A 7,531-nucleotide genomic window follows, 5' to 3' on the forward strand; every position below is an offset into this window, starting at 1 on the left:
GCCTGGAAGGATAGAGGGTGAACACCCCTCACCCCCAGATAACATTTTTTTTGTTAAAAACACTGGGATTAGTGTTTCTCCTTCAACCCCCCAACACGTCGGCTAGCATCGAATGGTAAAGGCAATAAACAAAATCTTTCATAAAGCAACTTTATCCAGTAACATACAAATAATACAAACAAAAACTGGTTATCCTTGTCCGTTCCCGAGTGCTTGTTGTGCTCTTCCCAGGGTTCAATGTATGGCTGGTGCAGGGGCTGCTGATTTTCACTGGAAAGACTGCCGGCAACCCTTGAGCATCCCTGGTTCCTCAGGGCCTTTCTTTGGCCTTCCAACATCAAGATTGGCAGCAGCGTGAGTTGGTTGATTGAAAGGCAAGAGCATTCATTGATTGGCAGTGGTCGGAGCACAATTGCTGATATTCTGATTGATACCGTCACGGGTGCAGAGCTCATTGCTCAGAGGAACATGAAAGTTCTCAAGCTATCTGCAATGTCTGTGGGGCAAAATTTTAACAATCTTAGGAATCTGTTGGACCGTGTAAAAGCCTGCATCGCCCATTGAGCAATGTGATCTCAACCTATGATGACAGCAATCAGAGCCTTTTTGACAGCAGCAATCTCATGATCTCTACCTGAGCTGCTGCAGCAGTAAATCATCAGAAAGTATCCTCCCATTATGCGTTAGCTCATTATCTGAATTTAGAAAAGGAATGCAAAGGGGCCTATTGAGGGGAAACAAGATGTGGAGGAAAACAAGTTTTCCCAGTCACAAAAGTTGTTTTTTTTCTTGTTGTCCTTTACGATAAGGATTGAGAAGAAAGTGGGAATAATGCAACAACTTACTTTCATCTTCTATACATTCACCAGTGCCAGTTCTGTGGAATTTAATATGATAGTTATACCATCTCCTTGAGAGCAACAAAAGGTTGTAGACAAGTTGACTCTGCTGGTTTTTACATTGTGGGTTCAGGGGACTGGAGTAAGCAGCTGTTTGAATGAGGTTCGCATAAAATATGATGCTCAGTTTCACTACTCTGGCTAACCACTGAGAATAGACCGAACCTTTTGAAGGTAGGTATGTAATGAGTTTTACGCTTTTGAAAAAGTAGCAAATATCAAATAGAAAAGGGAAGGTAAGGGACAGGTGAAGCAGAGATTAAATTACAAAGATGTTAAAGGTCGTGGCAATGATTGTAGTAAAGAAACAATTGGTCTAGAACAAGTATCATAAGCAGAATAAGAGACTGTTTTGTGTAATAGCAAAAGCATGAAAACAAGATACAGATTGGCACTTGATGAAAATAGCAAATCCAAGTGGGGGACAGGGTTCATGATCTAAAGTTGTTGGGTTCATTGTTGAGTCCAGAAGGCTGCAACATGCCTGAGGGGAGGAGACAACGTGTTGGGCTTCACTAGAATATTACAATATGTCAAGGACGAAAGTGTGAGAATCAAAATGGCTAGTAGCCAGAAGGCCAGGATCGATTCTGCAGACTGAGTGAACATGCTCTGCAAAGAGACTGCGTGGGGAGAAAAAGTAGTTATAGTAGGACAAATTTACTTCAGTGGGAAAGGAACAGGCTGAAATATGGGTCCAGGAAAGTTTATTTGTGGATTTTGGGAAGAAAGATCAGTTGTTTGGACTTGGGGATTATGAAGCTGGAAGCCATGGAAAGAATATTGTCAGAGGAGTGCAATGCCAGCCTTGGAAACAAGTAGATTTATACTACAATAAAAACTGCATAAGACTAAAGTGTATGGACTGTCACATCTCTTTTTTTTATAAAGGTCTACAAACTAACCATTCACTGTTACAATACTTGATCTGCATAAATAATCATTTTGCTCATATTTGTAACTCCTTAGTGTTTTTTCCCCTAATGTGTTTCAGTGCTTCATTCGGAAATATGGATCAATTTGCATTGTAGACACGTATTGTTTTAGGACATTATTTAAACAATTGTCATGAAATTTTTCTTGTAATCTTGGCAGTATTCAGAGAAATGCTTCATCAAGTGGGCGGCACAGTGGCTCAGTGAACCGCACTGCTATCTCACAGCGCCAGGGACCCAGGTTCGATTCCAGCCTTGGGCAATCGTCTGTGTGGAGTTTGCACATTCTCCCCGTGTCTGCGTGCATTTCCTATGGGTGCTCAGGTTTCCTCCCACAGTCCAAGTCAGGTGAATTGGCTATGCTAAATTGCCCATAGCGTTAGTTGCATTAGTCAAAGGGAAATGGGTCTGGGTGGGTTACTCTTTGGAGGAACGGTGTGGACTGGTTAGACCGAAGGGCCTGTTTCCTGAAGAAGTGCTTATGCCCGAAACGTCGATTCTCCTGTTCCCTGGATGCTGCCTGACCTGCTGCGCTTTTCCAGCAACACATTTTCAGCAACAGAGATCAAGCACCCTACCTACTATGAATTAGCAATTTCAGATCAGTACAGCACTGTGAACGGTTTGTTCATTCACCTTTAAAGACTGGTGTGAATTTACCTCCAACAGGGTGTTTTACTTAATGTGACAAAAGCTTATGTTATCTCCCATAAGAAACTGTGTGGGTATTGTAGTTTTGAAGAATTCAACAAGTTTTTGGAACTTTCACATGAAACGTAGTGTGTGTATGGAATGAGCTGCCAGAGTAAGTGGTGGAGGTGGGTCCAATTACATCATTTAAAAGACATCTGGGTGGATATATGAACAGGAAGGGTTTAGAAGGATAAGGGATAAGTGTTGGCAAATGGGATTAGATCAGTTTAAGATATGTGATCGTCATCAACTAGTTGGACCAAAGGATCTGTTTCCATACTCTCTAACTCTGCAACTGTAAATATTTATTACAACTATTATATATAAACATTATATTTCTCAAGCACATAAATATCTGAGCTAATATTGAGCCATAAGATTACAAAGAGAAGCATGATTCCAGTATAGTTTTTTTTCAAAATGGAGTATGACACCCTTCTGCCCTTGGGTGACATGCTATGGTAGAGTGATGATACATGCTATGACAGTGATGGTATGAGCATATCTCTTCAAGGCATATTAGTTTACCAACTGGAAGACATAAAACAACACTAAATGACATGCAGATGCAGAAAAACGGTAGGTGGGTAAAATTAATCTTTAAACAATGAACAAACTTGTAAAAAATGGGGAACGTCTGGCAGTTGCAGTAATGAATACACTTGTCAGCATGAATGAACCAAAAATATTCTTCTCCTCAATTCCTAAACAACAATCACTACTTTCATCCATTTCAAGATTAGACACCAGAAACAGGACTTACATAGAAATCAAAGGCAAACATCTAATGAACACATTCTTAAAACCCACTGCTCAAACATATCCTATTGTTACTGCATGCAGTGTTTACGTTGTAGAATTTGGTGAGTTGGAAAACCTGGAATTGTTGTTCTCATTTTTTTTCCAGTCCTCAGATTCTTCCTGCTTTGTGATTGTTCGTCACATCCTCCCCCATAATGCTAATGTTATTTATAAACTTTTCCCTCATTGTAAGTCATTAATCCTCCCACAGTACAGAATATCTATTCTCCGAAAGTCTCCTGTAATGCTTCCATGCCAGTGGTACATTATTCCAGCATTTGTGTCCAGCCAAGTTCAACTCAAACGCTCCTGAAAGTTGAGAGGGGAAAAAAAGGGAAAATTATAGACCTGTCAATCTAACATCTGTTGTGGGCAAGTTATTGGAATCTATGATTATGGGTAGAGTGACTGAGCGCTTGAGAAATTTGAGATGATTAGTGAAGCCAACAATTATTTCTGAGCTGGTAGATTTTGTCCAACAAACCTAATTTATTTATTTCTTCAAAAATCAGGTAGTAGTGGAATGTCTATGGATGTGGGTTACAGAAGCATTCGATGAGTTTCCACATTAGAAACTGGTAGCATGGTTTTCCAGTGCGCATGGAAAAAAATTGACTTGGTTAGGTGGAAGGAGACGGTCGTGATAATAAATATTTATCTATATTGGAATGCGGTGTTTGACAGGATCTGTGCTGGTGCGTGACCTATTAACTATTTACTAATGACTTAGTTAACTAAATTGATTCACAATCACAGAATTGCTACGATTAGATTCCCAACAGTGTGGAAACAGGCCTTTCGGCCCAACAAGTCCACACCGATCCTCCGGAGAGTAACCCGCCCAGACCCATTTCCCTCTGACTAATGCACCTAACACTATGGGCAATTTAGCATGGCCAATTCACCTAACTTGCACATCTTTGGATTGTGGGAGGAAACCGGAGTACCCAGAGGAAACCCATGCAGACAGAGGGAGAATGTGCAAACCCCACACAGACAGTCACTCAAGGCTGGAATTGAACCTGGGACCCTGGTGCTGTGAGGCAGCAGTGCCAACCACTGTGCCGCCCTCATGGTGCATTGTGTCTGAACTGGCTCTTTGAATAAGCATGATGACTTAGTGTCATTCTCCTAATTTTTCCCCATTACCCTGAATATTGTTTCTATTCAATTAATCATCTAATTCCCACTTGAATGCCACAACTGAACCTGTGCTCACCATATATCCAAGCAGAGCTTTCCAAGCCCTAATTGTTCATTTTGCAAATAAGTTTTTTTTTAAGATCAAAGTTGCTTCTTTTGTTAATTACCTAGTATCTGGCCAGGTGTTTGAAGTGGCAGTGAGAGAGCATTTTAGTGATAGTGACCACAATACATTCTAATTTTGCATTGGAAAGGGAATAAGTGGTCTACTAAAAAAGGGTTTTGGATTTGGCTAAAGGCAGATTTTATTAAAATGAGGCAGGATCAAGCCAAAATAAACTGGGAACAGCTACTTCTGGTTAAATCTAACAACAGAACAGTGCAGCACTAAAATAGAGTACAGACCAAACATGATCCGTTTTGGGTGAAATGTAGGAGCAACAAGTCCCAGAGAACCCTTAACATCTCTGAATATTCAGGACTGGATAAGAAGCAAAAGAGAGACTTTTAATAGGTACAAAGGGAACAAATCAACAGTGGCCCATGTGGAGTATAGAAAATTCAGGGGAAACTTAAGGCAATTAGGAAAGCAAAGGGGGGGGGAATGGAAAAACCACTGTTGGGTAAGATTAGGGAGAATCCAAAGATATATTCTTTAAGTATATCAAAGAGAAAAGAATAACAGGAAAGCGAGAGCCAGTTAGGAACTGAGGAAATAATCTGTGCATGGAGCCAGAGGATATTAGTAGTGGATTAAATGAGTATTTCACAACTGCCTTCAATTTAAACAAGGAGGATGTAAGTGAAGTATTTGGCAAGAGGGGTTATGAGCTTCTTGAGAGGTTGACAGAAGGAGTAATGAGGCATTGGACATTTTGGTGGGCTTAACAGTGGATACTTTTAATGTGGTATGTCTCAGACTGCAGTGGGAGAGAATTACAAAGGCCCTGACTCAAATTTTTAATTCTTCTCTGGCCAAGGGAATGGTACCAATGGACTTGAGGACATTTAATATGATTCCACTTTTCAAGAAGAGTGGAAGAGATAAACTGGGCAAATGCAGACCAGTGAGTTTCACATTAGTAGTAGAGAAACCTTTTTGAAGGAAATTCTGAAGTGAAGAATTAATCTCCACTTAGAGAGGCAAGATTTGATCAGGGATAATCAGCACAGCTTTGTCAGAGAGAGGTCAAACCTAACAAATTTGATTGAAAATTTTGAGGTGGTGATCAGGTATGTAGATAAGAAATTGATATAGTTTATATGGATTTCACCAAAGCCTTTGACCAGGACCCACGTGGGAAACTGGAAAAGAAGGTAAAAGTACATTGGATCCTGGGTAACTTGTTAAGTTAGATCCAAAATTGACTTAGTAGTAAGAGACAATGGGTGGTGATAGGTCATTTGAGTGACTGGAGGCTAGTGTCCAGTAGTGTGTCACTGCAATTTGTGCTGGTCCCTTAATTTTTGTAATTATATCTAAGCAATATAGAAAAAATATAGAGGGAATGATAAGTAATTTTGCAGACGAAAGGAAGATTGGGTGGTTGACAGTGAGAAGTCGTCCTTAGGTTAAAGGAAGATATAGATTGGTCAAATGGGCAGATCAGTGGGAAATGGAACTTAATTTTGATAAGTGTGAGGTGATGCACTTTGGAAGAAGAAACCAGAAAGTGAGTATTCTATGAATGGCCAGACACAATGAAGCTCAGAGGAACAGAGGGATTTTTGGATGCTTGTCCACAGATGACTGAAGGCAGCAGGACAAGTTAATATTGTAGTTAAAGAGGCTGATGGGACCTGGCCTTTATCAGTCATGGTATAAATTATTAAGAACAGGGAGGTTATGTTGGAGCTGTGCAAAATTTTGAAAACTTAAATACTCATTTAATCCACTACTAATATCCTCCAGTTCCATGCACAGATTATTTCCTCAGTTCCTAACTGGCTGTCTCTTTCCTGTTATTCTTCTCTCTTTGATATACTTTAAGAATATATCTTTGGGTTCTCCCTCATCTTACTCAACAGCTGGAATACTGTGCAGTCTGGTCACTGCACTATAGGAAGGATATGATTGGACTGGAGGGGTGCAAAGGAGATTCACCAGGAGGTTGGAGTCTAAATTGGAGCAGGTTAGCTCTGAAGAGAGGCTGAATAGCTTAGATTGATTTCTTTAGAGCAGCGAAGGATGAGAGGGGACCTCATTGAGGTGTATAAGATTTACAAGGTAAATAGAAAGCAGCCGTTCCCCTTAATTGAAGGATAAATAACAAAGAGACATCATTTTAAAATGAAAGGCAGGAGGTTTGGAGGGGATTTGAGAACAAAAGGTTTTGGCTGAGGTTGGTGGGAATCTGAAGATCACTGCCTGGTACGGTAGTTGAGGTGGGAAACTTCACAACCTTTACAAAATACTTGGATGAGCCCTTGAAATGTCATAAGGCTGTGGGCCTAGTACTGGAAAGTGGGATGAATGTGGATTTAGAGTAGCATTTGCCAGTGAAGGCTAAAGGGCTACTTCTGTATAGTGATTCTGTGCTCTCTTGTCGTCAATCCTTTTATAAGAGGGAATAGTCTCTCCCTATCTATTCTGTCATGCCCCTTCATGAGTTTGAAAACTTCTATTGAATCTTCTCTTAGCCTTCTCTCCAAAGAAAATAATTCCAACATTTCCAATCTGTCTTCATAATCTGATGTCTCATACATGGAACCATTCTTGTAAAACTTTTCTGCATTGTTTCCAATGCATTCACATCTTTACTCAAGTGTTGTGTCCACACCTGTATGCAATACTCCAGCTGATGTCTAACTAATGTCTTGTACAAGTTCAACATAACCTCATTGCTGGTGTACTCTATGTCCTTATTAGTAAAGCTGAATTTCTGTATACTTTATCAGCTGCTTGCTTCATCTATCATAGAGTCATAGAGATGTACAGCATGGAAACAGACCCTTCGGTCCAACCCATCCATGCCGACCAGATATCCCAACCCAATCTAGTCCCACCTGCCAGCACCCGGCCCATATCCCTCCAAACCCTTCCTATTCATATACCCATCC

The 7,531-nt window shown here is 40.5% G+C and overlaps 2 protein-coding genes across 2 annotated transcripts in view; one reads left to right on the top strand and one right to left on the bottom strand.

Moving 5' to 3' along the window:
- cdkl5 (cyclin-dependent kinase-like 5) overlaps window positions 1-1,660 on the bottom strand; it is a 156,360-nt gene extending 154,700 nt beyond the window's left edge. Inside the window, exon 1 of the mRNA XM_043700477.1 lies at window positions 168-1,660. The gene's annotated coding sequence lies outside the window, so the exon portion shown is untranslated. The remainder of the gene's footprint in view (window positions 1-167) is intronic.
- rs1a (retinoschisin 1a) overlaps window positions 1-7,531 on the top strand; it is a 203,723-nt gene that overhangs the window by 167,258 nt on the left and 28,934 nt on the right. The gene's annotated exons all lie outside the window — the stretch shown is intronic.

The sequence above is a fragment of the Chiloscyllium plagiosum genome, chromosome 12, assembly GCF_004010195.1.
Source record: "Chiloscyllium plagiosum isolate BGI_BamShark_2017 chromosome 12, ASM401019v2, whole genome shotgun sequence".
Taxonomy (NCBI): domain Eukaryota; kingdom Metazoa; phylum Chordata; class Chondrichthyes; order Orectolobiformes; family Hemiscylliidae; genus Chiloscyllium; species Chiloscyllium plagiosum.